This window comes from Drosophila tropicalis, unplaced genomic scaffold (genome assembly GCF_018151085.1).
Source record: "Drosophila tropicalis isolate 14030-0801.00 unplaced genomic scaffold, ASM1815108v1 contig_867, whole genome shotgun sequence".
NCBI classification, from domain to species: Eukaryota; Metazoa; Arthropoda; class Insecta; order Diptera; family Drosophilidae; genus Drosophila; species Drosophila tropicalis.
In genome coordinates, this window is record NW_027173362.1 from 3,187,348 (window position 1) to 3,211,043 (window position 23,696).

The following is a 23,696-nucleotide window of genomic DNA, read 5'->3' on the forward strand; positions in this document are numbered from 1 at the left end:
ACCTGCTCTACATGCTGCTGCTTAGCCGCATCTTTTGCAGTGCTTTTGCCGAGCCAAGGCTGCTTTGTCCATGTGGCTGGCTAAGGTCAAACCCATTTGACTCTCTGAGCAAATTGCAGCGCCATACTTCAGGCAAGCGTCATCGTTACACCTGACCGACCCAGTATACAAACACACACACACACCCGTGGGTGTCACTACGAGCGTCGCGTAACCAACCAAATTAGTGAAAAAAAAAAAAAATTAAAAAGGAAACCTGCCAACGCTGCATTTAACAATTTTAATGGATTTTTAGCCTCGCAGTGTCCTTCCTGGTTTGCCCTAGCTCCCTATTTTTTTTTTTTTTTGTGTTTAATTTTGAGCAATGGCATATTAAAGAAAATACCGTTGCTCTAATACATTTCAAAAATTTCCAATTTCGTGTAGGACCAAAAACAGGAGCAGGAGTAAAAGCAGGACACTTGCACCTGAGTCCATGTAAAACTGAGTGTAAAATAATGAAAATCTCATGGAAAAATTTTCAAATGAAGTTTGATGCGCGTTTGTGTAATTAACATGACACCATCTTGCCGCCCTTTCCCCTTTCCACACACCCTCTCTCTCTCTCTCTTTCTGCATCTTTTTTATTGTCAAAGTCAAATGAAAATTCCACGATGATGTTTTTCCTTCGTTACACTTTTTTGTTGTCCTCCAATAGCCGGAAAAGGAACGCGAAGCGATGGAAAAGGTAAGGTGGGCGGGCTGGCGGTACACTAATAAACAAATAAGTGGGCGTGGTAGACGCTCAATTAAGGCTATTAACGTTACTTCGACATACACAAACACACACACACAAACACACACATAGAAATAACACAGGGCAGACATTGGCAGCCATTTGGTTTTATGGTCTCTCTATAAAAATTCCTTAGTTGAAATTTATTTGCACCATTTAGACGTCGCATTAAGGCGTTGCCTAGAGCCACGCCCCCCACGCACTCATCGACCCATCGTCCCACCGCCTACACGTGATTATGCGATGCTCTTATGTTTTTATTAGTTCCCTAACCATTTCCACTTTTGGCCATCATCATCATCATCATTATCATCATCATCCTGTCCCGTTTTAGGCCTTGCTCCTAATTTCTTTAAGCAAATTCAATAAAACTGTTCTAACAACTTTCAGTTTCCTTTTTCTTTTCGTTTCATTTACGAGCCATGTTAGCGATTAAATTAGGCAAAATTAATTGTTGAATTTTTGGTCAGAAAGAAATCTTTGGAAAATACCGAACAATCTAAAAGGAGTCTTCAATTAAAACTCAAAACCTTATTCTAACAGTTGGTAGGTGTTTTAAAAGAAAGGTTTCGAATAGAGAAAAGATTTCAACTTTAAATCTACATATAATTTGTTGAAATCTTCAATTTCTAGAAGTTTTAACTCGTGAGTATTCACTGTGCTTAACAGCAAATCAACATGTTAGATGAATGTAGGAATAGTTCCATTAGTTTCACAACCATCATAGGATAAGTTCTACTTGTATGTACCAGAGATATATATATATATGCAAGAGTGTTAAGGTATTGAGGTATTATTATACGTGGAATGTGTCAGCTTTTGTTTCGCTTGTCACAACTCAAATATCCATCTTCATATATTTTTTGTCCTCCATCTTTTGAACCTGCAGCTCATTATCGAACTGTCTATCAAATATCTAACCAGCCAAGCATTCCATCCATCTACCTATCTATCTATCTATCTATCTATCTGCTTAACTGCGTCACTGACAATGATAATGATGATACATGCATTCTATATATACATATATGTAAGTATGTACATACATATGTACATATACACAAATTGTATGATGTGGGACTCATATGTCCATTCGTCCATTTCCTTTTGTATCTTGAGTTGAGTCTTTTTCGTCTTCTCCCTTCTCGTCCTCTTGTTGATGGCGTTGATTGCTGTTGACTTTGATTTTTGCAATCTGGTTTCGATTTATTTTATATTTCTTCCAGGTCACTGACATTTCTGCAATGTCTTCAGCGCTGACCCACAAAACACTTTTCCATCCAATCCACATACACACACATACATATCACATTCCACACTGCCACCACATACTTGTAGATACATACATGTGTCCTCCTTTTGATGCTGCTTCCGTTTTTCTTTCCTTTTTGGCCTTTTGTTGCTTTTGATTTCTAATTTGGTTCATTGGCTCAGCTCACCGCTTCGTCTACGTTCGTTGGGGCCATGTCCTTGTTGGCCTTGTTGTTGCATGAAATTTGAGTAAATAACCAAGGCAAAAATGTGTTGACATATGCGGGCTTGTGCCTCCCTCGGAACCCCCTCTCCCGTTCTCAGTACGCCTAAACAGATTGTTGCACATTTCAGCGCCCGCATTTTCTCATTGAATGGAAAATGTTTCACAAAATTGTTGTGCTATTTCCGATTTGGCTCCGCCACGTGTTTTGTGGTAAAATACAGTATGAATTAGTGGTGGAAAGAGGAGACGAGACGTTCTGTTCTAATATCCTGGAAAAACATAACAAATATGAAGAGGGAGAAAGAGAGTGATAGGGTATACAGGCTATAAATGGAAAAGGGAAAGAAAAATTGATCCATCTCCTGCAACATGTTGCAAGAAAGAGGGGGAAAGATAATTATAATATTTCAGAGGACAAAAAGAAATATCCAAAAATAAAGAGAATAAAACGAAAAGCTATTCCCCTGAAATATAGAAGAAAGGAAGGAAGAATAAAGTAGAAAAACAACAAGAAGTTGTAGCAAAGTCAGAGAGACAAATATTTCATACAAAGAAGAAACTAAATGAAAGCAACTCAAGCAAAAGCAGAAAAACAACAAATGTATTTCCAATTCGTTAGAGTATACAAAAACCGGCTTTGATTTGAGTGAACCCTTTTATGATTTATACGCTATGGCTTCAACATATTTGCCTAACATTTCAAAAGTATTATTCGCCTAGGCATCTAGTTAGCCCCCTTTGGTTGGTCGACCCACAAACACATAAAACTAAACCGAAATTTGCAGTTTTTTGGTTATTTGACATTTTGTGAAAAACTGCTGCTAATCAATAGACGAAAATTAATTTGATGGTAAGCTTAACCGATTGAGGTGAGTGAAGTGAGGTGTGTGTGCCCAAGAGGAAGAAGGAGACATATGTAGGTATTAGGGCAAGGATCGTAGATGATGTGTGTGTCTTTGGCATTAATATAAAACGCAATCAAAATCAAATCAAATGGAAATTGTTTAGATTTTGTTATATGCCTAGTTGTGTTTTTAGCCAAAAGTGTAAGTGTGTGTGTGTGTGTTTGTGTGTTGACAACATCATTATGTTTGCATTGCTTTTGGCTAGGTCTCCTCAATGTTTGTCCAGCGATACGACGAATAATCATTGGTCTTACACACACAAAAATAATAATAATAATGCATTATAAGAGCTAGAGAAGGAGTGAGAGAGATAAAGACAGATAGATAGAGAGCGAGAGAGAGATAGAGAGAAATGTGCTTGGCCGCACATTAAAAGCGACTTGGGCCAACCGCAAATTGAACTAATTCGATGTGTGAACAACAGCAATGAAAAGGTGAAACCAAAGATGAAGGCATTGATTGGCAGCAGCAACAGCAACAACAGAAGGATGAGGGGTACAACTGAGGATGCTGAATGGATGTGGGTTTGAGAATGAATGAATGATAAGCTTCACCTTCACCGCTTTCTAACCAACTATGCCGTCCATTCCTCTATTCCGTCATCCTCTCTCTCTCTCTCCTTCGCCCGTCTCTGTCAGTCACTCATTATGTGCCTGTGTGTATGCGTTTGCGTGTGCGTGAGTGTGTTGTGATTCTCTGTTATGTATATATGCTGCATTAATTTAATTTGATAAGAGCAACAACAACAATAAACTGATAGGCAGACAGTCAGAGAGATAGAAGGACGACAGTTGTCTTGGCTTTTGATAGCACAATATGTAGGAGTACACTCAAATTTCGATGAACTCGAATGCGAATGCTTTGTATATTTTCAAGATGCGAAGAATTAGATAGATACCCAGACCAATAGACAAAAGGCTGAGGGCTGAATAGAGAGTGTATAACAACAAAAGCAATATGCACTTATTCTATCAACATAACTTCAGCTACTGAAGTTGGCCATAAACAATCCAAGTAATTTCAACACATACAAACACAAATAGATGTGAAGGGTAAGAAAACAAATGAATAGTTTGAAAATGCCTTACATAACACTCACTAATACAGTAGATGAAAAACTGTTTATAAAAAGTGAAACATTTGATAATAAAACATAATATTTTAATAAATCTTTATTGTTTTACATTATTATATTGTTTGCCATATAGAAGCCTTTTAAGATATCAAAGAATTTCTCCTTTGTTATACTACATAATATCTTACTCTTTGGGTAGACTTCTGAAATGTGAGAAATATGCACCTAAAAGTATGCTACTTGGAGTCAAGGGTTCGACAACGGATTCTAAACTAAATTCCTAACTAATAAATAGAGATAATTAATAAAGGCTAAAGGTGAGACGGTTTAAATGTCGATGAATTTTCTAAGAAACTTTATACTGAGACTTTAACTATTCAAATGTCAAATGAACATGAATTAATATTTGAATAAAAACAGAAATGACTAGACTTGTCTGTGGGAGTGTATCAATGTGTGTGTGTGTGGGTGTGTGTGGGTAGACGAGCTAGTGGGTGTATCTGCTTTATGTTCGTGCACATATCTCTCTTTTTGGCCATCAACAAGGCATCAAAACGAGCTCTCCTTACGCTTATTACATTTGGATTAACATGTTAATAATGTGAAGGGACATTTGTGTGTGCTCTGATTGTCTATGTGTGTATGTGTGTGTGTGTGTGTGTGTTTGCAAATGCACCCGCACTTGAATGAATAATTTAACAAAACCCATGTCATACAATTCTCTTGCACAGTTAGAAATCAACGTTTCCGGCCATATATTGGATATTGGTTCAGTTGGAGTGTTATAATTGTATGTTTGACAATCTTCATAACTGTCAATTAGATTGCCCAGTTGAGTTTAGTTGAGTTGAATTGAATTGAACTGGAAGTTGTATAGGATTCAATATAATGCGATTTCACCTCGATGGAATTGCTATCTCTGCCTTTGTCTAATTTAATTGTTTAACACACTGCCCACACGGCCAAATCCAAGGCATTATTCTAAACAAACAGTCGAACTGAATATACACATACATAAGTATATGTAAGTATATTGACTGTTCGAGTATGTAAGAATGAGCATATGTGGATTGGCATTGCAATGTTAACTGCAGTATGCCTTGTCTTAACTTGTCTCTGTCTTGATTTTCTTGGATGAACTGCACTTCTATATATTCTTCTGTTTATTTATTTGCAAATAGTTTTCTGACTATTTGCATACATTGATAGCATAGTTTTTGCCTTTCAAGTGAAATTATTCGATAAGGCATGTTAAGTCTTTAGGTAGCAGTTGATAAAGCGCCCCTTTCCCAACTTCCCATTTATGTAGCTATGTGATTGGTTACCAAAAATATTGAGTTACGAATTGAAGTTATAGAAATCTTTTATCGATTTAAGGTCGATCGAGGCCAAAGCAGAATACAATTAACAATTCATAAACCTTTATTCTTAGATTCTCTCTAGAGAACTAAGTTTCATTATACCATGCACCTAGAGGATGAAATGTCATATAACAATCTTCAAAATGTATGTAACAGGCAGAAAAATGCTCTACATTCCTGGTAAGCCATGTCCGTTCATATGAACATCTTGAACTCGAAGACTTTAGAAGGCAAAAAGCAATTAATCTTTAAAGATCGAGCCTGAGAACTATATTTGGTGCATGGTGTACTGAAGTCGGTGATGCGACTTGTTCACTTCAGTTTCTCATATTTCTCTGCTCAAGTCTGGTTCGTATTTGTTTCTGGGACGACAGGTGACAGGAGTAAACGTGCTTGGTCGATCAGATTAGTAAGTTAAGGTATTTTCTTTTTAGGTTTTGGTGTGAAAAAAACGATTTTTTCCTATAGCCCATTTCTTTGTTGTCTTCTGATTTACTGTAGTTGTGCTTTCATCAATGTCAGAGACAAATAGAGAAAGGGGTAGACAAAGATAAAGGGGGAGAGAGAGAGAGGAAGAAAGCGACAACAAGGACACTCGCCTAAAAGGTGGCAGCACAACATTTGCCAGGCAATATGCCTCAAAAGAGAGAAAGAGCGACATTGAGATAAGTATACTGACATAGAGAAGAAGTCAAGACAAATTTAGCAAACGAATTTGGACTAAAGGCAACGAAAACAAAAAAAAAGAATTAAATAAAACAAAATGCAAAAGCATAATGCATAATTATAACAATAGTAAAGGACAGGACGTTACCAACAGCAGCAGGACCAAGGACACACAGGCAGTCCAAATGAAGCGTGGCCCCTCCTCCTATTATCCCCCTTTTTTACCGCCAACTGTCAGCCCACCAGTCCTCTATCCAGCACCTCTCTTGCCCTGTGTTGTGTGTTTTGGCTCAGGGTCCTGGGCAACTTTTTATCAGGACATCCGCTTTCAGCGATTTTTAATTGCTATTGTTACAGTTTATTGTTTTATTATGGAGGCCAAGTGAATGAATAGCCACAGACAGAGATGGAGACAGCAACCAAGCAGGACAGCAAGAGAGAGAGAGAGAGAGAGAAAGAAAGAGGGCCAATAGATAGAGCCAGCAAAAGACAAAAGCTCTTTGGCTGGGCACATTTCATTTAATTTCTTTGGCGCGTTGTGAGTTTAGGTTTCAGTTTTTTTGTAAAATAAATAAGCTAACAATTAGCGCATCTCAAAATTGTTGGGAAAACGGCCAGATGTGAGTTGGAAGGAAAAAATATCAAAAAAAAAAAAAAACACAACAAGAGAACATCAAAACTGAAAAGAATACTACAAAACTCTGAAAGTATTTAAAATTTGAAAGAAGCGAATACCTAGTAAATAAAATAAAAAGAGTTTAATTAGACGAATAACCTTTCTAAGAATTTAATTTCATAATAAGTATTAAGCGAATGGAATAGCTACAAACTAAATTTCGATTTGGTTTTGCAGTTTGTTTAAATGGGAGATAATCTAGATCATAGACTTTAACTACTTTAATTAGACTTGTGTAGATGTCAATTTTAAGTAGTTTCCAACAAAATCAAATCAAACAGATTTTTAGTAATTTTTTAAAGTTTCAATTACTCCAATCACTTATATATTATATATATTTATAACGTTTGTCTATCAGGTTTGGTTTCTACTTATTTTTGGTTAGATTCTACTTCATTGTTTTTATTCTTGGACTGCTCTCTTTGTGTCAGCTTTTTGCAATTTGCAAATGTTTTGGATATTTCATTTAAGACGCAGCGGGTGGTTCACTTTTCGGTTGAATGGACTTTCGTTTAACCAAACGATGTAATCGTCGTCGACGTCGTCGCCGTCATCGTCATCCCCGTCCCCGTTCTTGTTCTCGTCGTCGTAGGGAACATTGCCGTCATTATGTTGACGGCGTCAGTGGCCGTTACAATGTTGTCCTCAGTTGTTCCCTGCAGTCCCTTCGTATAGCTTCGACCAAAATAGCCGCATGCAATTGATTACAGGCAACATGGAGAAAAATGTGAACAGAACGGAGGATGTGCGGCTGAAAAGAGGATGGGATGGTGAATGCTGGCAATGGCAACGATGGTAAAGAACCGCAAAGTGCGTAGGTACACTCACACACACACGCACACCACATAGAGACGAAAACAATGGCAGATGAAGGGAATGACGCTGGCGAATGAAATCGAAATACAGACACATACACACACATACACACAGACACAGACTGGTTTTATGACCGACACAGGACACATACCGAGCCGTGTCCAGGCAGGCAAAAAGGATTTTCAATAAACCAACGAGGTGCAAAGGCAAACTGCATATCAGAAAAAGGAATAAGAAATAAGCATTGGTCCTGCCTTTTGCCGAAACATTAAGCCTAAAATGCCTCGCTGCAATATTGTGTGTGTAGGGCAATAGTGGGGTAAGCAAAAGTAATCCCCCTCTTTTGGGAATTTGTAGGTCACAACCAAAGGTGCAGTGTGTACGTGTGTGTGCGTGTGTGAGAGAGAGTCTGGGCAGACAGAAGGACCTCTAATCGAATGGCAATAAACGACTACCAATTAGGCCCATTCGCAAATAGTATCTTCAAAAGTTGCAGTTGCCGTTGCAGCTCCAGCAAAAGATTTGGAGTCGTCATAATTATTGCATATTTAAGGGGGCGAATCAAGAAAGCTTTTATTACTTAATATTTTCTTCTCACTTTGCTTTCTTTAAGAACCTTGACTATTTTAAACTTTATAAATTTCAAAGCAATTTTCCAGTTTCATTTAATTCCCCATTTCTTATCAGCTAGAGAGGAAAAGAAAACTGAGAAATCAGCAAAAAAAGGGCAAAAGGGGAAAGGCCAAAACATTTATTTCTATTTATTTTATATGACGAGACGTTACATCTCCGCGGCGATGGGTGGCGGAGAAAAGCCAAACACATAAGATGTGCGACTTTAAATTGGTCCCATTCTACCTTTCTCTGTCTCTCTGTCAACCTAAGAGTGGTGTGTAGGCAAATTTTAGGTGCCTCATCTCATCCCAACCAACCACAGCCATCAACTTGTACTTCGTTATATGTGTCATGAGCCATTTAAGCTCATTACGGGCATCAATTTTAAGTGGTATATGCCACTAGTACCTACCCAACAGGAGAAAATAGAAAAAAGCAACAAGAAAATCCAGCTGACATTCGAATTTAAGTTGGTAGTGTCGAATGTGAAATACCCTTGGAATTTTTCAATGTTTTTAAAACTGGTTACTGGCTACCATGTTCTTGCTTCAAATGGATGTGCGTTTTAAGACTAAGAAGCCATTTAGTTGGTATTTCACTTGAATGGATTAAACCTAAGGCGCCCTTAACTTTGAGCCATGAATTGTAGCCAAGAAGACCCGTAGAAGAACGGAAAAAATTGCGATCCTTTACTCGCCTTGTTTCTATGATCCTTGATCTTTCCTCTGTGTGTAAACTGTGAGACATGTTTATGCCATGATTCAATGTGATATCTAAAAGCCTACCAAATATACAAAGTGTTTTTTTTTTTTTTTTTTTTTTTTTTAAGTGAAGCATTAAAAAAGTCAGAGTGTCAATAAATGTTTCACGTTAAGCCAGTTTTTAACTATTTATTAACCGCTCAGGTGACAGACTTCATTCTTTTTCGCATTCTTTATTCCTTGCTGGCAATTAAATTCAATTTTTGTTAAAAAATTTTCTCTGGTTATTTATTTTTGTTGCATTTTTTGTGGTAGGTTTTGTGGCATACAATATGACCCATATAAAGATATACACGGGAGTCTGTGTATGTGTGTGTGTTTGTGGTCATGTAAGGCAAATGGCCAGACAAAAGAAGATGAGAAGAAATCCATAAAGCGAAGCAGCCATAACAACAAATAAAAAAAAGAAGACAAGGAGCAAAAAATGGAAAAGGGAAAAGAGCGCGAAATGAATTTCACTTGTGAAATGTGAAAACATAAAAATTGTTTATGGCTTCCGCTACATTGAGAAGGCGAAGACACAGAGCGGCAAACAGATAGGAAGAGAGAAAGGAAGACAGAGAGAAGGCAGAGTGGAGGCTATCAATCGTCCGACTATCAGAAAAGTTTTTTAAACGCCTTTACTGAACGTGGCTCAAAAAACAAAAAGAACAAAACGAAAGGAACAAAATTTTAAGCATATTTTTTCGTATAATTTTTTAATCCATATACTAAGACACACATATATTTGCTATTTAAAGAATTTCCTTGAATTCATTTTGTTTGTCGCTCTGTTTATACATTGAAAAGATGTTTTTGAAATTGAATAACCAAATTATTATCTGACATTCCAAAATTGGAGCTCTTAGGTTGCGATTTTGAAGGACTACTTGATTAACCAGGTTTAAATTATTCTAGGGGCTCAAGTTGGTCTTTTATATTAAATACTTATACTCGTAGAATTTTAATAACAGAAAATAGTAAAGAGTTTTCCAAATATTGTAGTCAACTCTAAAAATGTCAAACGAATTTAAGAATCTTATGGCATATGCGATACATAAATCTGTCTGATACCTGTTTTATATCCAACTTTCTACGATCCTTATGCAGTATCCATCTCCGCCTAATTGTTTGATCCTATATCAAAATAGAAATTTCACTACAGTTCTATAGTCCTTGAGCTGTGTATTCACATGCGAAGTTTTTGACAACACAAACCAAAAATGGCCCACCAACTTAAATAAGATTGTTCGCCAAACATAATAACACAAAGTGTTTTAAATAGTCAAAATGTTGGCAGGGGGAAATAAATTTGAGACTTTAATGGCAATACTTACATGTTTATTTAAGTCTTAGATGATGGGTTGTGATTCTATTCGATTACTTTACTACATCTAGTTTGTGTTAATTTAGTCACAGATTAGACTTTAGGAATATCGTAGTTGAATTTTTTTATTTTGGAAACTCAAAAATCATCAAAAACATGAAAAATTGAAAAACTTGTTAACAAAAAAGTTAAACAACTTCTTTTCTTAGGCAGTCAATAATTAGCTCAAGAAATTCTTGGCCTAACAATGCCCTATTGACTGAAAATGATAATCGTACGATTGAAATATTTTAGATTTTCTCAAACTCTCAACATGAAAGAATCCTCAAACACAACATTCGATTATGGATACACAGTTCTAATGGAGATTTGCTCAAGTAATTGTGTTCTTTTTGTAAGTTTACTTAAATTAGCCATTTCTCTGATCTGATCCATTAGAGTCTGTTCAATTTTCGGAGCGTAAATTGAAAGGAATTCTGTACACAATCTTCTGTTGGATCAATTAAATAAAATGAGAATGTCGTGATTAAGTTATTTCCGGTAATATTTCAATTTTGGTTTCTCATCAATATGTAAGTACATTTTTGCCTTAAAGTCGCAATTCATACGACTTATACTTATTAATTGGAATTCGTACTTGATGCCAATGTGCGGAACACTTTATATTTTTATGCCCCAGCCATTGCACTTATATAACCACGTAAAGCGAATTGCCATTACTTTGCTTCCTGTCTTCCATCCCTCCTTTCGCTTGCTTAACACATTTCCCCGTTCATGTCATATCAATCCATAACCATATTATCCGCAAACTTATAAGTTGACTGCCATAAAATCCGAGCGAGTTCAAAGAATAACACTTTGTCAATCTGGCAAGGATTCACTTTAAAAAATCCTGTGGGTGCGTGGTCTGTTTGTGTGTCTGTGTGTGTGTGTGTGTGTGTGTTGTGTTGTGGTGTGAGTGGATGTGTGTCTGTGTATAAGCAAATGAAAGTTGTTGGTCATGATGTCTGCATTGCCAGACCGATAAAGACAGAAAAAGAAAATTTCATTTTCTTTTTTTTTGTGTGCTGTGTGGCAGGTGGAAGGGGAACGAATGCGCAACACGTTTTGCTTCCTTGCTGTTCTTTTTGTTGTTGTTGTTGTTGTTGCTCATTAAGTATGTGCCTCTCGCTCTGTGTGTGTGTGTGTCTGTGTGTGGTTTTTATCTGTGTGTGTCCTGCGCCAAGTGCGGCAATTTAAAACATAATGCAAACTAAATGAAAATGCGCCAGCAGCGCATGAAAAAGAAAACCCCGAATGGAAACCAACATCAGCGCCAGGACCAGCAACGGCACAAAAGAATTTTTAAATATTTTCAGCCCTCAACAAGAACGAAAGAAAGAGACAAAGACACACAGCAGGAAAGGGAAGGTGTGGAAAAGGGAAGGCGACAGCAATGACCAGAGCCCGGAACTACAACTACAACTACAAGTATAACTATAACTATGACTATGACAACCCCAAAGGCTGCGGTCAAAAAAGGAGACACCGCTTGGAAGGAGTTTTTAGTTGGCACAGCCAAAGCTAACTAAGCATGCCACGCCCACCGCACAGCCATAGCAACACTCACACACACGCAGACACACACAGGCAATCCCACACACTTGCATATACGAAGTGCATTTACATATCCTCTAACCAGGGCATAGCCAAAGGGTATATTAAACTGATACAAACTACAAAGTGACAGTAAATCAAAGTACCAACTGATAGATTCTTAGAGTTGAAGGCTTGAGATATCCAAAATTTCAATTACAGTTCCTGAGATCAGCTACTGTACACTTGGTTTAAATATACATCTTGAAGGTGAGCCATTTTATGGTTAACATCTGAACTACTTATACGCTTTGATTTGCATTAGTTTTTCGCATTTACAGGATATTATGAAAACGGTGCCTCGACTTATTTTTTACTTTGCTTTTTTTTTCTTTCCTTTTTGGCCTTCTTCTTTTTATGTCGTCTTCTGTGTCCGCTGTCTTTTAGTTCTCGCAATGCGAAACGGCAAACGGAAATGAACTCTTTAGTAAAGTGTTTACAAGCAAACTCACAGAGAACGTTGAAATGAGAGGGTTAAAATGAGCTCGGCGGCAAGTGGTGTTAGGGTGTAGCAGAGGTTTAGGGGCAGCCATTATGTCTGTGTGTGTGTGTGTGAAACGACATTTATGCAAGCTAAATTAATGAAATGTGACAAGGTGCAGAAAAGCCACTGCAAAAAGCAAAACAAAACACAAGAGAGGAGAATAGTGCAACACGACCGAATCAAACCCGAAAAGAAGAGAAAGAAAAATGCAAGAAATGAAAACATTTGAAAGTAATCTTTTTTCTTTCTCTCTGAAACACTGAGGACAAAATTTGATATGTTATAACAGGGGAGGGAGTTAAATAGTTAAACAAATGCCTCGATATCTAGTTAGCTATAGTCTTCAGTGCTGAATCGAAGAATCAAACGAGGTCTTAAGATTTGGTTTTCCTATCTTACGAAGGGATTTTAATACCCATTCATTTTGACAAAGAAAACTGAATACTTAAGTGGGTCTTCTTGAACGGAAAGAGTTAGCAGAATCAGGTTTAAAATTTGGGTCAAAATCAAATCAATCCCAGTTTACAATGTCAATTCACAATAACCAAAATTTCGCTTCAAATGAGATATATCTTTTACATTGGAAACTTTGCAATTAAGCAGACATTATGGCCCCCAAAGCGAACACTATGAATTTTGTGATGGCTACAGGCCCAGAGCTGGCTTTTTTTGGGACTTTTTAATACTGTTTACTTTCAATGTTGAAAAACGTATTTTTTAGCACTTTCATTCCGAGTGAGACCCTTACGAATAGGCCAGGGGTTTTTAATCAAAAATTTTAATATTCATTTGGCAATATCTGATAGAATGTTCATTTAGGAGTTCGAAATATTTTTTTTGCAATTGCCATAATGCCTAAAATCCATTGCCGTTGCCGAAATACTTTATCGGTAAGACACCGGACATTGAATGGACGGCACGGCCAAAGAGATGACAAGATGTGCGAGAAACGTTTTGAAGACAAACGTGTGGATAAAAGAAAACAAAGAAAAAATATGCCAAATCAATCTGGTAAGTTCTGACAGCTATGAATCGCTTTGATCTCTAAATTAGAACTTTCACAGCTCTGTCCATTGAACGTATACGCAAGTCGACAACTTTTAGGAGGCCATTTGAGTCCGAATACCATCGTTTGCTATTTATGCCCGGCTTGTGCCCAACTGTGTCCCAGATTGAAATCTATGATCATTTTGTTAGCTTTGGCATTGTGGAACGGGTCAAAGTACGTTCACAGCGGAATAGGTTGTGCTATGCCCTGATTCTGTATGCTGGAAGTGATTCCATTGAAAGAGCCATAAATGCAAATCCCCATCAATTTCGTGATCGGGAATGTTTTTGCCGCAAGGCAAGGGAACGGAAAGTATCATCAGAAAAACACCATTGCCAACGAGAAAGCCGAGGAGAAGAACCTAACCCTTCGGAAAATCAAATCAATATTCCGGCAGAATCTTCAACCACATCCTCAAGTAGTTTACCCACAGACTTGAAATATCCTTGGCGTTCCTATTTGTATACTGGCTCTGGCCAATTACAATCTAAGCTCTGGTTAAATAACACAACTAAGAAGGAAACGACTGATGCAGCTCGTGTGTGGCCGAAAATGGTTGAAATTCTAAGGAGCTTGCGACTAAGAGAATCTCCATTATTAGCTAAGAAAACTAATTTACCTAAATATGGTAAACATGGTCCAGCAACTCCGCCGAAGCTGGTTAAGGCTCCATTGCCTATTGCTTTGAAGCCTCTGCTTCTGCCTCCGCCTTCATCGCCTTCACCGCCTTCTTCGCCGATGCCGTCTTTGCTGCCACCCTCATCGTTAGGTAACCAGGGAAACTCGAAAACGGATAAATCGGATCCTTGTGTATTGGCTTGGTCCAGTTTGAATGAAAATTATCAATTTGTGCGCCATAACTACGCTGACCCAACCATCGTTTATGGCCAAGAAGTGCCGATTGAGCATCAAATTGAATTAACAGCGGATAAATATGCAGCAATCACTTATCCAGGGGGGGGGAATCCGAGTACAATTAAAATGAAATGTAGATTTAATAATTATTCATTTGATTCAGTTAATAAGCTTGCTTGCTCATTCACATAAACATAATTATACAGATTGGTATTAACCAAAAAAAATGAAGAGATTTGTATACATCTTAACCTATAGTTAATATAGATAGAGGCAGAAAAACCCAACATCTCCTTAGTTGTATGTTCTTTTTCTTCTTTGATCAAATGGATTATCAATTTTAATCTGAAGCCATATTAGATTTTTATTCCTTTTTAACGTTTTTGTGTTGGAATACAAATCAATTTAGTTAATGGCCGCCGCCTAAAGTGGAACTGGTATTAGAATTCAGCTGTAGTTGAAATTTCGATCCAAATAAAAATAGTAAATCAACAACCGAACGAAAACTAAACACAGATAGAGCTAGACAAACATATTTGCGAGGGGAGGCTAATAAAAAATATCTATCTTAAAAGGATAACGACCCTTGAATAATCAAATTCATCTCATTACATATAAAGAAAATGAATTGTTTGGCCAACTGTGAAAAGAGAACGGGAATGCATTCTTCTGTCTTCTTTATACACTTTTGGAGACTTTCGATATGACAAATACTTTTCAACTGACCGTCGAATGGAGTTTACCATATAGCAATTGCATGTTCTGTCAGTCAGTCAGTCTGTCTGTCTGTCTGCATTGGATCTTTTTCCTTCGAATATGTTTATATATGTATATAGAAATATGTATATACTATGTGTATAAAATATATCTGTATGCAGAGATAAACAAATAGATATACTACTGAATAGACTTATTCAGTGACACACACACAAGCACCCACACACATAGCAGAGAGAGCTACAGCAGCGGTTGTTGGTATGAGGGTGTCGCTAGTTATTTATGTTTGGCAATATTTTGCTTTTGACTTTATAAGTACATTTATTCATTCATTTGGACTACGACATGTTTTATCTACTTTTGTATATTTAGTATAATAAATTCAATATTGGTAAACTGTACTTAATATTATTTAAACATGCATAGGATGCCTCTCGTAAAATGTGTGCTGAAAACCTGTAGAGTGGAGAGAATATAAACTCCAAATCGCATCACATTTAAGCATCTATTTGTTTTTGCCAGTTGTCCACTAATGAATTCGATTAAACTAAAAACAATTGTCTAACTAAACTAGCCTCGATTCGCTGTGTTATCTGATACGAAAAATGGTTAGTTTAATAATGGAAATATGCAGCCACATTAATCATCAGAACAAAATGCGGCCACACTAATCAGTTAATACATGCAACAGTTGTCGGAATCTGTTAGTATTTAATAGTCTTAAAAAGGCATATGCAAATGAATATTTTATATGTGCAGAGCTAAACAACTTTTGTCTAACACACAAACAAACAATCAAAAATCTAACTCTTGCTCGTAATTTTCCTCCTCATTTATTTTGCCCTCCTTCAATCTCCTGCAAATTGTTTACTAAGCGCGTATTTTTTTTATTTTTTTGGTTTTTTGGTCGGAAGCTTTGCAAAGTGCTTCACATGGCCATGGCAATTGCTTTTGCCACCCCCAAACCCCGCACCCGTAGCCCCTACCAATCCATTCTAGCCCCGCTCTGTCTAATGTTGGAATTCCTCCTTTGTCTCTAATGCACTTCGTGTAGCATACACAAGCTGAAGTTAGTAAATTTTGCAACTGGATTTCAAACATATGCATATAGTAAAACGCGAGCGCGAGAGAGAGAGAGAAGAGTAAAAAGAGAAAGGGCTAGAGGGGAACAACTTAACCCCTGGGCTATAAAACTTAATATGTTTTGTATTTAAATTTATGAAAAAAATTGCAAAAAAACATCAAGTAGAAGGAAACAATGGAAGAGAACGGGAACTCAAAGCGGGAATAATAGCTGCTTAAGCCGCCAACATGCGCATAATTGTCGCCAGCGTCAACGTCGACGACAACGACTACGGTCTTTCCTGGTCAACACAGCAGGCAACACGGCACAGTGGTTAGGATAGGCAAAATACCTAGAGAAATAGTTGTTGTTTGAAGTCACTTAGCCCAGAAACTATAAGTTTATTGAGTTATTTTTACAAATGTCACTTTCAGCTATTCATTTATGATATTAATTCATGCTTTAATCTAAAATGTCAACAATAATTTCGAATTCTTCTTCTTTGGGATTGGAAGAGCAGATTTCCTACTCGATAGAGTTAGAAAAAGTCCTATTAATCCACTTAATTTGAGACAAGCAATCCTTAAGAAAGACAAACTAATAATTTTATAACCTTTGCTTGGATTGAGTTGCGGTTTTTGAATCCATTTGGTCTGTTTGGGGGTGATTCCACTGTAAGGGCTAAATGCATTTGTAAGAGTGCTGGTATAAAATAAAATGTGCAGGGCGAATGCGGGGCGTATGCGTAATAATAATTACGCGGCGCGTTTGCCACTGAAACACAAGGATATTTATGAAGGAGGCTTTAAATTGTCCTTGTCATTATTCTGTGTTGCTCTCTCTCTTTCTTTGTCACTCTCTCTCTCTCTCTCTCTTCTGTGTTTTCGTGTTGCGTGGAATAAGAATGCTGTTTATCACCTGGCTAAAAGGTAAAGCAGAGTAAGAGTGGAAGGAGAAAACATGAGAAGTCGCAACTGCAAGTGGTTTAAGCTTAGTCTTGGGCCATTTGGTGTGGGGAGGGGGGGTTATTTTTATTTTATTTTGTTTTTTGGTTTGGATTTGCTAATGCAAATTACAAAGGGAGTGGAATCATGATTCTTCTTGCTCTAAAACATATTTGAAGACGAGGCAATAACAATAAAAATATGGCCTCAACAGGATTAATACATTATTTCCGCTTTTGCAGAGAGACACGGATACCGGGCACAGACACCGAGCACACACATATGTACATACATACGTATGTAGATATACAGATATACATATGTACATATGCATGTATGTATGTATATTCGTATGTATTGTCTGGCTATGCCCATGGTGGAGTAGGAGGATTTTAACTTGACTCTGGTTCGCTTGGATGACATTGCCATCCATTTGTTGCTGTTGTTGTTTTGCGCTTTTATGATTATTGTAGTGGCATGGTCGTGTCCTGACTTTGTCCTTACAGTCTGAAAGTTATAGGGGCTGAGAGAGAGATAGAGATAGAGAGAGGGAAAGCTAGAGCCAGGCACTTATGCTCATGGGGGTTTTTTTTTTTTTTTTGGCTCTTATAGCTGTGCTTGCCCGTTGTCCTCTCTCAGCCAGCCACAACCCACTTTGGCCGCACTGCCTACTGGACCCCCTAATCCTCTGCTTCTACCACCCTCCTCATTCACTCATTCAGCCTTTCAAGTGCACTTTTCTGTTTCATTTTCAACTATTTGTTCATCATATTTGTATACTAGTTTTTCCATCTTGCCTATTTTACATAGGGATAACATTGCTCGGTATGAAAGAGGCTCCGATGCCACTTCACAGTCATCCTCTTTACACACCCAAACACACACACACACACAACGAACAAACCAAAAAACATCAAGTGCCGTAAAAGTGCAAAAAAAAACACAATCGTATATCGCATCGTACATATACATACATACATATATGTGCATGTGCTATATAGTATTAATATTTGAGCGCATTGTGTTGCAACACTTTGTTCACGCACAATTCAGAAACACTTGCAGTCCTTTCAATGGCTTTTTTGGAAGAAGACATAAGCTTGGAGCATGAAAATCACAAATTTAAGTATTACTAATTAAAGACTCCTTCTTTAGCGTATCAAAGCAAAAATTTAGACGAACTTGTTGATATGTGATTTAAATAACGAAAGGACTACATGGCGGATAATTGATATTTTGGTAGAGCAATACTAAATGGCTAATTTAGCCATAATAACTTGACTTTTATCAATTTGATTAATATTTTATTACAAAATAAAAGCTGTATCAAATGATCTCAATTATATCCGCTTGATTACAGTAGTTAACACCAGAATTGAAAATTGAAGACGTGAAATCCGTTTACTTTTCTTACGAACCGTTTATTCGATATATTCTCAGAGATCTACTATATGATTCAAATATTCCTACATATCTGGCAATTTGTATTGTCCAGCCTGATCTTGGATTCAAAAGGTATTGAATTGGCCTATACAATACTTAATATCTTTTTATTTTGTTTCAGTTAAGTTACGATTATAGTCATATATGTACAGGCTGTCCTATTCAAGTGATGAGGGGTGTATAGTCAGTTGGTCTTTACGCTCTTGAGCAGTTGTTAAAGAGCTAATTCATGGCTTAATTGCTGAAATATATTTATATCTTTATTAAGGTATTCATATCTGGTTAGTGTGAAACAAAGATTATGAATATTTAAACTGCAAACCTACTTAAGAATAACAAAAGCTAAATGTTAATAATGTTAATACATACATACATATGTATTTCGACCCTTTTTAGAGAAAAAAAAAGCGAAAAACTTTTCCCATTTACATTCATATTGCGTTTACAAGATCTGTCATAAGCCATAACACACATAAAGATATTCAAAACAATTTTATAAATTCATTCATTCATTCAGTTGCATTAAAAAAAGAGGAAAATGGTTGAAAATATAAAAGTTTTTACCACAAAAATAAAAAATAAGCAGGAAAAAAACAAAATGGAGACAACAAAAATACGTGGAAAAAAAAGGGAAGAAGACTGAGAGAAAAGCTTGTTATGTCACTCGACGTCGTCGTCCTTGACAGCCATTTTAATTAAATAAAACCAGAGGGCCGGGGCTAACTTCGACCGCGTCAAAGTTTGTATACCCTTGCAACTTTTTTGGTAACTCTTCCCTTACCTATTAACCATCAATGTGGAAGAACGTTTTATCTAAAAAGGCTTATGTTTGCGAAAGAATGGCCTACAATCATAGGAAATAACGAAGATATTGATCAAAGTCACTGTTTTCCACCGATCGTTCCTATGGGAGCTATATGATATAGTCACCCGATCTTTATCAAATTCGACACAGTCATTAACAGATATATTAAATTAAGAAACGTTTAATTTAAAAACAATCACGTTAAAAGTAACGAAGTTATTTACAAAAGTCACTGTTTTCGCCCGATCGTTCCTATGGGAGCTATATGATATAGTCACCCGATCTTGATCAAACTTGGCACAGTCATTAACAGATATATTAAACTAACAAGTGTTTAATTTGAAAGCAATCGCGTTAAAAGTAACGAAGTTATTTACAAAAGTCACTGTTTTCGACCGATCGTTCCTATGGGAGCTATATGATATAGTCACCCGATCTTGATCAAATTTGGCACAGTAGTTTATAGGCGTAATAATCTCTCTAATATAAAGTTTCACGATAATAACATAGAAAATAACGAAGTTATTGAGAAAAGTCACTGTTCGTGACTTTGGGGTTTGTATGGGAGCTATATGATATAGTGGTCCGATCCGGCTGAATCCGAGATATACAACGCCTGCAGTATATACAAGCCTACGTGCAAAATTTCAGCTCTGTAGCTCTTACGGTCTAGGAGGAGTTTGCGTTGATCCAGACGGACGGACGGACGGACGGACGGACGGACGGACGGACGGACGGACGGACGGACGGACGGACGGACGGACATGGCTAGTTGAACTCGTCTCGTCGTGCTGATCAAGAATATATATACTTTGTATGGTCTGAGATGCTTCGTTCTATGCGTTGCACACTTCTGACCAAAATTAATATACCCTTTTTGCAAGGGTATAATAAAAACCCAACTTGGTGCCATCTCTGTCTCTCCTCCACCCTCTCTCTACCTCGCTCTCCTTGTTTTTATCCCTTTCTCCTGTTGCAACGAGGTAAGTGACGGCGATTAAATAAAAAAAGAAGAGGAAAACAAATAAAACAATAAGGGAAATTGAGGAGAAAACGTTTTGCATAAATTAATCAGCCTTGGCTGCTCCTTTTGCAAAAGTAATACACACACACACACACACAGACACACTCACTTGCACCGATTGTTATTAATTTTCATTTGCTTCCTATTTGCTCGGCTGCTCACATAATTAAAATGAGTTTTAAGCGATTGCAATTCAAAGCAATCAATGCCATAAAATTGCGCTCAGCGGGTGTGTGGAGGGGAAAGAATGAATAGGTTGGGGGTCCATACAGTCCGACAATACCGAGGGAGATGCCCCCTCAATGGGTCCAGTAGAAAATAAAAAGGCTGCCAGTCCAGGAAGTGCGAAACTCACACGCATTCAATTCTCACACATTGCCGCTCATTGACTCACCCACTCGGTCAGTCATTTATTCACTGACTTAACCCAGCAAAATCACCCACATCGAAATGTAATTAAGATCGATTATGTCCTCGTACAGACCCGTGGCTGGGACACTGCTTTCAAACTTGAATCATTTAGCGACAATATTAGAGAAGTTTCTTTCTTTCATTTCTTTTTTATTAACTTAACTCACATAATCGACTAAAGTAAATCGGTTGGTAATTTAAAAGCACAAAATAGAGAGAGGAAAAATAAAATAAAAAACCTGGTATACCCTTTCCTTGCCTCAAAAATAAAAACAAAAAAATTGTACTGCCCCTTATGAGAATCGAACTCACGACCTTTGGTTTACGAGACCAACGCTCTGCCACTAAGCTAAAGAGGCTATATATGATCCTTGATTGGCAAATCTATATAAATTTCAATATCGATATGTATATCTATGTATATATAAATAGGTATGTAAAATTTAAATTGATTGAAACTTTACAAATTATAAAAAAGATTACAGACTATCATTTTTTTCTAGTTTGAGTCATATGTATGTATATTTTATTATCGATAGTCGCTTAATGTTATCGTTAAACTGCTGTTGCCATTTCAGTGTTGCCATATGTTTGTTTGAGCTCTGCGTGTACTTATTTTTCTGAAAAGTAATTACTTGTGCCGTCTTCATTTAATCAATCCATTGCAAATAATTGTCTCTTTGGTTAAGCAAATCGTCAATTGGACTTGTTGACTTTGGCCAACAAATATGTATGTATGTCATTGGAGTGCTTTAGGGTATTTGACAATTGCTAGTTCTCTGCTGCTAGGCGTCTGCCACATGAGACCCTAACAAACCCTTCACATGCTGGGAGCAGTGGTGCTGGCGGCAGGCATTGGATGGCAGGGTGAATGGCTGAATGGTGAATGGTGGTGGTGGTGGGTAACGACCATCATTTGTTGCAAAATGATGTATAATTTAATACCCGCAAAGCCAACTCCCAAATGGCAGTTGCTCTGACCTCCAAAACAAGCCAAAGCCAAGCGAAGTCAACTCCACATCCACTACCCATCCTTCTCCCTCTCTCTCCTCATCTTCTTCCACACATCCACATCCGGGACCACGGACCACTAACGCGTCCCCAATGGGCAGCCAACAAAAACCGAGAGCACATGTGTATACACACACACACACACACACTCACACTCATATACACACACAATGTATATATATATACATATATATATCTATAAAAAAAAAGAAGCCAAAGAGGCAAAAAACAAGAAAAAGTATATATTAAAAAAAGAAAGCTCTGAGTACTCGTGCATTTAGTAGGGAAGCCTTCGTTGCTTTTTGTTTGCCTGAAGCATTGGCCGGAGGGGGGCAGGGAACGCCGGGATTGGCGTGGTGTTTTTTTTTTTTTTTTGTTTTTGAGGGGGAGTGTAGGATGTAAGGGAGGCTGGAAGCGCGCCCGACGGTTGTTTAACTCGAGTGCTGCACATAATTCATGTGTCCACTTGCAATTTTTCCGTGCGACATTGTTATGCTGGCCATGTTGTAAAAACGCCAAAAACAAAAGGAATCCCCGAACCTCACCTCCCCTCCATCCTCCCCCACCAGCTACCAAAACAAACGAACAGAAAAAAAAAGGGAGAAAAACAAAACGCACACACACACACACCGAAACAGAGATCCCAGCATCGAAGTGAAACGTGTGCAAGCGAGTTTATATGCCATTATTAGTGAGTTAGTCGACGACTCTGTAGTCAGTGAGTGAGTGAGTGAGTGAGTGAATGGGAATGGAAACGGGGATTGCGATTTCGAGTACACGGGTTCGGGTGTGTGTGTGTTCGGGTTTGAGTTAGGTTGTGTGAGAAGTGTTAGTGTTGCACATAAAATAGATTACTCAGTGTCGCGAGACTCTATCACGACGTGCCGAATACGACTTTCATCAGAATGGTTGCCTTTAACTTTTCGCTTCTTCAGGTGTCCTTATAGTCCTTCCAATGCCATGTCTTGGTCTAATACTTGCCAAAATTGTCGCCAACACGAATGAGCAGGGCTACTGCTAAGCTACGAACGATCCATTTCAGTTCATTACAGACTTCTTTTACTTATAATTTCTATTGTACTTGGGCTTAGGTTATTTAAGGAGTTCTCTGAGACCTCTTGTCCTTTTCCAATTGAAATAGCTTAATGAAATCCAGCTTACAAAAGTAATCTCAGAATGTTTTTTAAAAGCAAGTGGATCGAAACCAGGAAAAAAGCTCCTCTATCTCTCCCGTCCACATCTGTGAGAGATCCAATTTCAAAATGTCCTACAGAAAGATAAAGGATCACATCTCTTTCCATTATAGATGTTAAAGTTGAAGTTATCTACCGGAAGTAATATTTCGTTCAGTAGTTACAAGAAGGAACTTTATCGTCCCATTTCCAGTCATTTATCTAGTCAAATCAATTGATAAATTAAACTTTCACACACAAAATGTCTGACCAAAACGAGTTAAGTTAAGTCGAGTTGACTTGACTTGACTTTCTTTACCATGTCCCCAAAGAGCAACAATGAATGACAAAAGGCATGAATAGATAGAAAGGGTTCCATGCCCAAGAAGGGATATAAAGAAAGAAAGAAAAAAAAACACCATAGAGAGTTTAGTCTCGTCACTTGACAACGACATTAGGCGGTGGGCCCCGTCAATGCTTTTGAAGACGGTTCCTTGGTTACTTACCCCTTACCCCGCACCCTACCTTACTTAAGTCTTACCCTTTTTAAGTGCCAAATTACCATGAGTCATACAGACATACATACACACGAATAAATGGAAAAGACACACATATCTATCTATGCACTTGTATATGTATCTGAAGATACTC

General features: G+C 37.6%; 1 non-coding gene across 1 annotated transcript; it reads right to left on the reverse strand.

Annotated features, from left to right (window-relative positions):
• Nucleotides 1-21,149: 21,149 nt before the first annotated feature.
• TRNAT-CGU (transfer RNA threonine (anticodon CGU)) lies at nt 21,150-21,221 on the reverse strand. Its single transcript has one exon. It is a non-coding gene; the product is annotated as a tRNA-Thr (tRNA).
• Nucleotides 21,222-23,696: the final 2,475 nt, after the last annotated feature.